This window comes from Echinops telfairi, unplaced genomic scaffold (assembly GCF_000313985.2).
Source record: "Echinops telfairi isolate 266 unplaced genomic scaffold, ASM31398v2 ScPeMD7_4;HRSCAF=17, whole genome shotgun sequence".
Lineage (NCBI taxonomy): Eukaryota > Metazoa > Chordata > Mammalia > Afrosoricida > Tenrecidae > Echinops > Echinops telfairi.
In genome coordinates this window covers 25,313,075-25,324,303 of record NW_022103900.1, presented here as the reverse complement: position 1 = coordinate 25,324,303, position 11,229 = coordinate 25,313,075, and the positions used below count along the sequence as shown (strand labels likewise).

Genomic DNA, 11,229 nt, shown 5'->3' with positions numbered 1-11,229 from the left:
TGCCTTTGGAGGGGAAGATGCAGAAGGAATCTGGCAGTGGTGACTCATTTATGCAAAACCCAGACTGTGAACTGGATCAGTTGTCAGGAGAGATTGTGGCACTGTGAGGTCTGCGTGGACCTGCTCGCTGCAAGGTCAACAGCCAAACCCACCAGTAACTCTGCAAGAAAAAGATGCAGCTGCCTGTGCCAATATCAATGTGCAGCCTCAGAAACCCTGCCGAGCATCACTGCGTCAGGATTAACCCGAAGGCAGTGGGTTTGGCTTTGGGTCATGGGCAGGGTCCTTTAGAATTTCACACTAGTCAATTCTGAAGTCAAGTACTCATGTGGCTCGCTCAGAGAATAGATTGGGAGACTTCCTCTGGCCCGAGATGTCTGATGACCTTTCTCATAGCAACTCTCCCCTGTGCATGGCTCCCTCCCTTGCATTACCCATCTCCTCAGCCTTGTTAGAAGCCAAACTCAGAAATCCTCACCAAACAGGCAGCTAACAAAGAAAAGAAAACAAGAAGATATTTTTCCATGAAACAGAGAAGCTCCTGACACTTCTTAGCTCTTCCCTGGGAATCTCTTCTCACTGTGAAACCATGAGACAGTATTACATGGACAGGTGAGGGTCAGGGGCATCATGGACAAAGCTGAGTAGTAAGACTTTGGGTTCTTAGTAAAGAAGACTAAATATTCTTAAGAGTCATTTTATAACTCATGATTTTCAGGGTACAACTTAAACATTTATAAATTCTAATCTTATTTGATATTCACAATCACAGTGTGAGTGAGGCAGAATTAGCAGCATTAAGCCTATTCAATGGATAATAAGACTGAGGCATGAAGGGACACCCAGTATGCCATCAACAGCACAGTTAGAGCCTCATGTCCTATTTTCTCGTGTTTTCCATCCCGAGCAGGACAAGATTGAGAAATGGAGGGTGTTCTTGGGCTCTCCATCCAAGGAAGTTTCTGTGGGAAGGTGTCTACTGGGGAACTTTGTTCTTCAGAGTCCAGAAGACCACCCCCTGAAACAAAAGGTTAGAGAGGGGCAGTATTCATGGCACTCTGGCCCACAATGAAAGGGAGCAGGAGGACAGATTGAGACGCTAGTTCTTGAAACAGCACTTCCAGGCCTGTGACTGCCTCTTCCGCGTTGCTTAAAGACATAAAGTTAAGAATGTGAAGCTGTGTCACAGTTCTCTTCTATCCAAAATGAGATAGGAACTATACACTTTACTCATGCCCTTCTATATGTTGTTCCATAGTTTATACTTTCTTCTATGGTTCATTTTCCTAGTCCTCTTTTTTGACCCCAGCACTTTCCTGATCTGCTTATCTTGGATTCACTCATAGGCTCTTCCAGAGTTCCCATTTCCCCCCCCATCCCTAGAAGTTCTTCTCTGGGGCCCTTAGGGTAACACAGGAGCAAGAGTGGAAGAGACTAAAGGGTAAGCAAGTCCAGTGGACAGAGGCCTCAGCTTACAAAGGCTTTACAGAACCACCAATTAGAAAATACATCCAACCTGGGAGGTGCAATAAGGTAGTCTCGTTGTCTTTAGGACAGGTGGGGCTCTCCTTGGCTTTTCCATTAGACTGTGCTGCAGGAAGTGCTGGTAAGGAATTGTTTGTAGGCTCTAAAAAGTAAATGATCACACAGAAGAAACTGAGGGTCTGATATTTAAAAAAGTGTGATGATGAGGAGAGAAACTGAGGGTTAATTCTTAATGTCTGAGACCTAACACTTCAGAGATGTTCAGAATGCCCCCCTTGGTTAATACTCCTGTTTGGTTTCAAAGTAATCCAGGGTGTATCTTTGCAATTTTCCAAATGACTAAGATCCTGTGGAAGATCGCTGCACAGTAACAAAACACGATAACCTCTAAGAACCTGGGGACAGAAGGAGAGGGCCCAACATGGTCAAAACCCCATTACAATGAGGAGACCAGTGGTTCCCTCTCTCTAGGTGCTCAGGGTACTGGTGTCTAAAGTCTCCCAGTGCTAAGCCTTACCCTCTTCACGTCACAAACAACCAAGGCAAGAATTTGACTGCCTTGCAAAGCTGTCAGGTGTGATGTCAAAGGCTGTTATCTGTGTCTGTGGACTCTATGTGATGATTCAGGCTGTAAATGAGGGCATCTGGTTTCAGAGCCTACACCTGAACGTGACATAGACTTAAGTAGTGTATTTACCACACATTCTCTCTCTATTCTACCTACTCAACAGTAGTCTCACCACTCTGCTCTATCTGTTATAATCATCTGATTATTCCCTCTCCAAAACTGAGTGCTTAAGCATGTAAGGCATTTCATAAGAAAATGTGGCAGGGATAAAAGGCCATCTCCTTCATTTGTTCTGGAATCATATTCCATATTTGCAGAATACACAAGATAGTAGAGGAGCCAAAACCTGGTGAAAGCTGGGAAATGGAGGGCTTTGATGTTACAACGTTAAGCAGAGGTGCAGTAAGGCCAACCAAACAGGCTGGCAAAGACTAGAAAAACTAATACAGAGTTTCACTGTGAGATAACTTTAAAACTTGAAACACACTACAGTCCCAGAAATCAACTTTGAGTTGCATAAATGGGTTGATTCATAAAATAAATAATATCATGTACTGTGGTCCTTTTAAAAAATAATTTATAGTAGGATAGTCAAAATTTGCTGAAAGAAAAAACGGAAAGGTGCATGGGTGTAGGGAACTTAAATCAAGTGAAAAGTAACCACCAGAACAGAATTTTTTTCCTAAGCTTTGCAAACACAAGGCCTCAAAAAATTAGTTTATGACTCAGAATTGTTCCTCTCCACAGAAATCTATAGTAAAAGGTGAAAGACTGATACGCTCTAAAGAGAAACCAGAGTATGAACATTCTTTTCATTGTGAGCAATGTAGTGTAACCAATACCACTGAACAATATGTATGGAAATTATTAACTAGGAGTGAAATTTGCTATGCCATTTACACCAAAGCACAATAAAGGGAATAGAATAAATCTATTTGTCAGATACCAGAAATCATTTGCAGGGACCCACATGGATTATGCTTTGGGAAAAAGTCCCCTCTAAGCATAGCCAAGGTTGTGAATAACCTTGACAACAGACAGAGTATGTTGTAAAGTGGATTAATTCAGATGTGATTAGGTTAAAATTTAACAACGAATCATTTGTTCTCTGTTTTGACCCATTTGAAAATTGTTCTGGTTTTTATTATTTTCTGCTTTCTTTTGGATAAAGGTTTTTCTGTATTATATTTTGCTATTTTTCTTGGAAGGATTTTGTATGTTTTCCTTTATATGACACCAGTATAGGTAAACATATATAGAGAGAGCAACTGGATTAGTAATTTCTTAGGGTTTGGGTTTTACAAAAACCACCTAAAAGACAAAATACCTAGGAATATACTTAACCAGAGAAACAATATACTTATACAAAGAAAATTACAAAATACTGCCATAGGAAAGCAAATGGCAGTTACATAAATGGAAGTGTGTCCCATATTCATTAATAGAAAGAGTTAATATAGTAAAACTGTCGATATTACATTAAGTAATCTATAAATAAAGATCATTCCAATCCAAATCCCAGCACTATTCTTCAAACGTTGGGAGGAAATGAGGAACTAATGAGAATGTGTACAAGAATCCAGAAAATGTTCTTAAAATTGATTGTGGTGGTGATTGTACAACTCTTCTTAATATGTTTAAACCATTGAATTGTATGATATGTGAATTGTATGTTAATAAAACTATTAAATTTTTAAAAAAATGTTTTTAACATATTTTTATAAAGGAAGTATAATCCGAATACCAAAACACAGGTAAAGACATTACCAGAATATAAAATTATAGAACAATATCACGTATGACCATACTCAATTTATTGCCAGCAAGGGGATTCTAACTCTCAGCAATCCCAGGGGACCAGATAGAACTTCCCTGTGGATTTCTAAGACTATAAATATTTATACTACTAGAAAGCCTTATCTTTCTCCCAAGGAGTGTTTGGTAATTTCAAACAACCCAATGCATAATCCACAAGCCACCAGAGCTCCTATCACTTAAATATAGATACAAAATTTTTCAACAAAATCCTAGTCAATTATGTCCAAAAAATACTAAAAATATATATCATGATTAAGTGGATTTATATCAGGTATGCAAGGATGCATCAATATTAGAAAAACAATATAAAACACCATTTAATAAAACATATGATTTTATTAATTGATGAAGAAAAGGCATTCAACAAAACCAGTTCATGCAAAAAAGGCATTCAACAAAAGGGACATTCACTTTGATAAGCACAAACAATAAAATAGTAATAGAAGAGACAATTCCTCAACATAATAAAGACTACATATGCAAAACCAATGGCCAGCATTTCTCTCAATGGAAAGAAACTAAAAGGATCCCACCTCTGAATGGGGAAATTTTGGCAATGTAGCAGGCTGTAAGCTAAACATACAAAAAATATCGAATTCCTGGATATTAAGGAAGAGAACCATGAAAAGTATGTAAGAAAAAAAAATTCTTAAAAGTCACCAAAAAGGTTAAGTACCTAGGAATAAGCCTAACCAGAGAAACAACAGGCTTGTACAAAGAAAATTAAAAACATTAATGCAAGGAACCAAATGAGAGTTACATAGTTGGAAGTGTGTTCCATGTTCATGAATAGGTAGATTAAATATAGTGAAAATGTCAAAAGGACATAAAGTAATCTATAAATATGATGCAATTCCAATGAACACCCTGGCACTATTCTTCAAAGAAATGGGAAAATTAATCACTAAATTTATATGGAAAAGAAATAAACTCAGCTTTAGTAAAACCTAATAAAAACAAAAATAAAACAGGAGGCCTCTTGAAATCTAAAGATCAGTATCAGCCGTGAACATAGGTGCAAAAGTTATCAATTCTGGCTAGTAGACTAGCAGCATATCAAAATAATTCACCATAATAAGTGGGAGTCATACCAGAGATGCAAGGATGGCTCACAATCATCATGATTCCCTGCATAAATAAAGCAAAGAGTAAGAACCAAGGTATCAGATCAATAGATGCAAAAAATATATTTGACAACTTCCAAGACTCATTTTTGAAAGAAAAAAAAAATCAATGAAATAGAGTTGAAAGAAGATATCTCAACATAATAAAGACCATATATAAAAAATTCAATGGCCATATAATGCTCAAAGGGAAAAAACGAACATGCTTTCCCTGGGAATGGTAACTGGGCCCCTTATCAGCACTCTTATTCAGCATCATACTGGAAGTTTTAGCCAGAGTCATTTGAGAAAAAGAAAGAAATCCAGGGAACATTTGGTCAAAGAAGACATGAAATTCTTACTATTTCCACATTGAGGGATTTGGTAAAGTAGGATACAGGATTATCAAAAAAACATCATTTGGGTTCCACTATACCCGTGAAGAGAGCTCCCAAAAAGACATCACAAAAAGAATGCCATTTATAATAGCCACCAAAAAAACAACAAAGGAAAGCCTTGGAATAAACCTAATCAAGCAAACAAAAGACCTGTCGAAGGAAAATTACAGAACATGTTTACATGGAACCAAAAATGTGCACAAATGGAAGAAAATTGCATGTTCTTCCATTTTCCATTATTAATATTTTGAAAACATCTATATTACCTAAAGCAAATAACAAATACAATGCAGTTCTGATCTAAATCCCAACTTTATTCATTAAAAAATATGTAACTAATTACCAACTTCATATGGAGAGGGCCAAACATAAGCAAAGAATTTCTCAAAAAGAACAAAGTAGGTGGTCTTGCATTAGCCAACTTCAAAACATGCTACACAACCTCAGTAGTCAAAACAGCCTGATATTGATACAATGAAAGATCTATAGATCAATAGAACACTATGTAAAATCCAGAAATAAAGGCATCGACCTATAGGCAACTGATTTTTAACAAAGGACCAAAACCCCCAGTAAATCATCAACAAATGGTGCCATAAAAATTGGATTTTCATCTAAAGAGGAATAAAATAGGACCCATACCCATCCAATGCACAAAAACTTTAGATGGATTAGAGACATAAATGTAAAACCTTGAGTTATAAGCATCATCAATGGAGGGGGGGAAGGGACAACTTTAAGGGTCTTATTGCAGGGTATACACAGACTACCCAATATAGCAAAGGAAACACACACAGTGTAAGACAAAATAGATGACTGTGACTATTAAAAACAAAACACTTCGGACTCTACAGAGACCAGTGCAAATGGACCATGGAGAAGGATTTCTTGCAGTGCCAGGCAGCAAGATTCTCAAGCATAAAGATAGGTAGATACCAAATTATTAAACGAGCAGCAATCAATGACTACCATAGGATTCCCCTTTGTCATTGGTCATCAGTACAAGTGATAGGAGCACAGCTTCCCAACTCTTCCAACTGATTTTTCTCAGTCCCAAATGACCAGTCAAGCTGCACGGACATCACTCTGCATGACCAGTCTGGGGTGGATATAAACATGAATAGGCTTGGTACTTGGCACCATTTCCCCTAGGAGTCCTATCTCCCTGAGAGAAAGGACAGAACGACCTACTGAGCTGTATTTGGGAAGCTTGGAGCTGGTGTAAATAGTGAATAAACTAACTCCACACAAGCAGGGAAAGCTCCAGCCCCACTCCGTTAAGTAATTCCCCATCCCTGAGGCACAAGTCTGCCACAGCCCCATCTTAAGGGACTCAAAAAGCATAGCCATCCCTGGTCTTTCACCCCACCCCACCCCACCCCCTACCCCACACCTTTGTTAGCAGATAACACACACCTGGCCCAGGGAAAGGTATTGACATAAGTATAAAGTGCACCAGCGGTTTTAAAAAGCACAGGCAGTGAGTTAGTGCATGAGACAAAGAATGTAAGCCCCAGGACCCTGACTGAGGTACTAGATAGACTGAGGATTCTACGAATTGTCCCATGACACCAGCTACTGGTCAGCACCCCTGCCTTCTGAGTAGGCTATTGCTTCATCCCTCCCTCCTAGACCACCTAGATAGGTGCCAGTAATAGACCTCAGATCCCCACCCCAACCTGGTCACCTCCATCGTGAAAAGAGCAAACCCCATCCCCTCCGACCTGACCCACCAGAGGTCTATTCCTTTAAAACACATTAAGGAAGCAATACAATTTAAAATAACCACACAAAATATAAAATACTTAGAGAAAACCTAGCTGAAGAAACAAAAGACCTATATAGGGAGAACTAACAGAACATTACTACAAGAAATCAAAAAAGACCAATATAAACATAATACTCCATGCTCATGGATAGGCAAACTTAATATTGTGAAAAGGTCAATATTACCTGAAACAATCTACAGATACTATACAATCTCAATCCAAATCCCAAATATACTTTTTTAAACAATGTATTAGTAATTGGGAGTTTGAATTAGTTCAGTCACGTCAAGCAGAATTGTACAATTGTTACCATAGTCAGCTCCAAACATTCTTTATCTTCCTGGACTCCTTGATATCATAGTATTTCCCTTTTACCACATCCCCACCCCACTCCACCATGACTACCACCGTACCCCAGCCCCCCAAACCCATATTCTACTTGCTGTCCCTATAGGTTCATTAATCCTGGGTTTCATATCCTGAAACACACCAAAACATACAAAACAACGTCCAGAGGGTGACCTCCAAGAACATAACACCTCTGAGATACAACCTAATATGAGCAAACAAAAACAAAATAAAACATACCAAAAAATACAGAAAACGTTGAGAAGTCCATCATGCATCAGAAGAGGGGATCAGCTGACAAGGTTTAAACTGTTCAAGTCAGATTTATGCCATTGATCTTCTATACTTGTTTCTCCAAGGCACTGTTTAGTGACCACTATTCTCCCACCCCTCACCGAATACATTCTTCAAAGAAATGGAAAAACTAATGACCAATTTCATGAAGATTGGCAAAAGACCCAGGATAAGCAAAGAACTTCTTTAAAAGAACCATGTATGGAGCACTACATGAACTAAAAATTTACTATGTAGCCACAATAGTCCAAATAGCCTGGTCCTAGTACAATGAGCAATATACATACCAATGGATCAGAACAGAAAACCTAGCTATAAATGCATCAGCCAACTGGCAACTGGTCTTTGATAAAGGAAAGGATATGCAGTGGGACAAAGTCAGCCTTTTGGAGAAGAATGAAACAAGGTCCCTATTACTCCCCATGCACAGAAACAAAATCAATTTGGATTAAAGACCTAAATGTAAACCTCAACTATCAGGTTCATCAATGAGAAAGCTGGAACAAACTTAAGGGCCCAATTGCAGGGCACACATAGTTTAAGTATAATGAAGAAGACACAAACACAGTGGAGGACAACATAGATGACTGGGACATGATGAAATTACATCACACACATCAAGGGACTTCATCAAGAGAGTAAAACAAGAGGCCACAGTTTGAGGGGGGGGGTAATGTACCAGTGACATATGAGATAGTTAAGGTTTATTGTGCCAACCTGGCCGAGAAACACATGTGGGATTAATTGAAGGGCAGAGAGATAAATGGCTCCGTGAGCCTGGCCTTTCTAGTTCTCGGGTCTCTTGCTCTCTGATGGTCGGACCAGGGTGCAGCTGCCTTAACCAGTTCCATGCTTCAGCTGGCAAGGCTCACTTCCTGTAAGACATCCCTAAGGAGAAGCCACGTGGACCTACCCTGATGAAGCCCTGGGTGCTGGAGCAGCCGTGTGGAGACCCCTGCCAGCACTGAGATGCTTACATGCTCACTGATTCAGTTTTCCTCCTGCAGTTGAAATCATTGTGTGTTTTTGAGATTGAGGAGAACTTTGTGGATTGGTGTTGAATGTATGGGCTGATGTTGGACTTATGAGCTTGGGAAGCACTGGGTTGGGATGCTTTTTTAATGTACACTTACCCTTTATATGAAACTCTCTCATATACATATACGTTTCTGTGGATTTGTTTCTCTAATGACCAAAATACACAGAATACCCCAACAGCTCAATAAGAAAGTAGTATGTGACCCAATTAAGAAATGGGAAATGTCATGAACAGACAGTCCACCAAAAATGAAGTACAAATGGCTAGCAGATACATGTAAACATGCTCGTGATCACTACCCTTCAGGATGATACAAATGAAAACCACAATCAGATGTTACCTTATACCCACAATGCTAGTCCGATTAAAAAAAAAGCTTGAGAGGTTGTGGAGAGATGGAACACTGTTGGTGGTTTGGTCATTACATACCAACACTATGCAAAACAATATGGCATCACATAAAGCTACAGGGAATTGAAATCCCATACAATCCAACAATACCATTATTAGGTACATACCCACAAAGAAATGAGACACAATATAAGTGGATGTATGCTCTCCCGTGTTTATAGCAGCACAGTTCAAGAAACTGGAGGCAGCCCAAATGCCCAACAGTGGAAGAATGGGTAAAGAAATGTATATGTACACAATGTAATACTATATGTCCCTAAAAAATAATGATGAAAGCAAGAACCATCATGTGACATGGAAGGACCTGGAAACCATTATACAGTATGAGTCCACTACTGTAAGGAGAAACATCAATTAAATCTTAGACACCAATTCCCAAACAAAGGGATAACATTTCTACCTACTGACCACGAACCATATATTACCCCCTAATGTGCACTTTATAAGAACCACCTCAAAAGAGGAGAGACCTCACATTGCCTGGGGTCATTCTGTTAAAAAGGAGGGGGGAAAAGACCATTGAGACAAGGCCATGACAAATCAACGGGCTTTCCACCGGAATGAGAGGAGGACCTAACTGGTAAATCAAGTGAAGACTAGGGAAGGGGGGACACCTACATTTCAGAAGAAGCACTTATTTTCTGTTGGTGGGTATGGGGGTTAATCGGGGAGGAGAACCTCACATCACAAGGGGTACTAAACAATAATTGAGGGGAAACTAAAGGGAGAATAAACCTGGTTCTATGTTCCTGGATAGATACATAGAATATGTTTCTATCCAACCCTCAGTAAACTACCTCATGGACTAAGCAATATGATGACCTTGGATGCTAACATTACAGAGAAGACAGCATCCACCAAGGACTTGATGTGGAAGCCTAATTGAATGGGCTGACTAAAATAACTGGTCCCTACCTCAAAACTATTTATATCCTTGAACAAAGGATTGAAATTCCCTGATGGGAAGCTCCCCTTGCATTAATATGACAGGAATTAATCTGATGGACAAGGATCTGCACTTGAAAGAATGGTACAAGGAATTTTCTCTAGCACCAATTCACATGCTCAATGTAGGCAGAGCTCAATCAATCAAGATATCAATCTGTGCAAAGCAACAGCTCATGGATCGCAGCTCACACATTTAGACTTCTCTCATATAAACTCCTTGTATCAACAGTACCTTAAATTCTATGTCCCTGTATAAATTATTGATGTTTTCAAGGCAAACGCCTTATACCCCAGGAGGATGTTGGGCAAGTTTTTCTGTTCTTTGTTTGTTTGTTTGTTTTAGTTGTATTGTTGTTGTTCTTATTAGGCTTTGTGTTTTCTTTGTCATAATATGACTGCTAAAGTAAACCAGAGTCACTCACAATCCAAGGAAAAGCAGATGGATTCTGGGATTCCCACATAATTCTGACCCCACTCAAAACAGTTCCTATAATTTGGTCCTGCATGATACTTGCCTTCACAAAAAGGATCACTGAAGATAAGGATTTTAGAGCAAAGTGTGATGAAGAAAAAAGATGGTGCCTAGCTATCAATTGGAATAGTGTGCGAAGCATTAAAGATTTATATTCAAACAAGTAGCCATCTAAGTCAGATGTCAACTAAATCCACATTGAAAAAGCACACTAAGCTGTGTGATCCAAAGATGACAATGACAAAATCCAAATATGATGAAGTGAAAAATATCAGAGCTTAAATTGTGGACACCCAATTTGTAGGATATGGAGGACAACGTGAACCCAAAATCCATTTGCAGAGTATCTAGTCAGATTAAGCCTCTGGCAGATCCCCTCTGGCCATAGGTGAGGGAGCCAAACAGTTTTACTATCAGATTATTGTAAACTTGAATGTGGCCGATTAAATCATAGTATAATATATGTGGTCAGTTGACCTCCCTCTTAACCCAAAGTGAATTTGTTGTAGGCGTGAGTATATTTTGCTTGCTCCATGACAGAAATTTCTTCGTCTTGTTTTTATGCATGTTGTCTCC

At 39.1% G+C, this 11,229-nt stretch overlaps 1 non-coding gene across 1 annotated transcript; it reads right to left on the bottom strand.

Annotated features, from left to right (window-relative positions):
• Positions 1–2,738: 2,738 nt before the first annotated feature.
• On the bottom strand, positions 2,739–2,854 carry LOC115873052. Its single transcript, XR_004048204.1, has one exon. It is a non-coding gene; the product is annotated as a U5 spliceosomal RNA (small nuclear RNA).
• Positions 2,855–11,229: the final 8,375 nt, after the last annotated feature.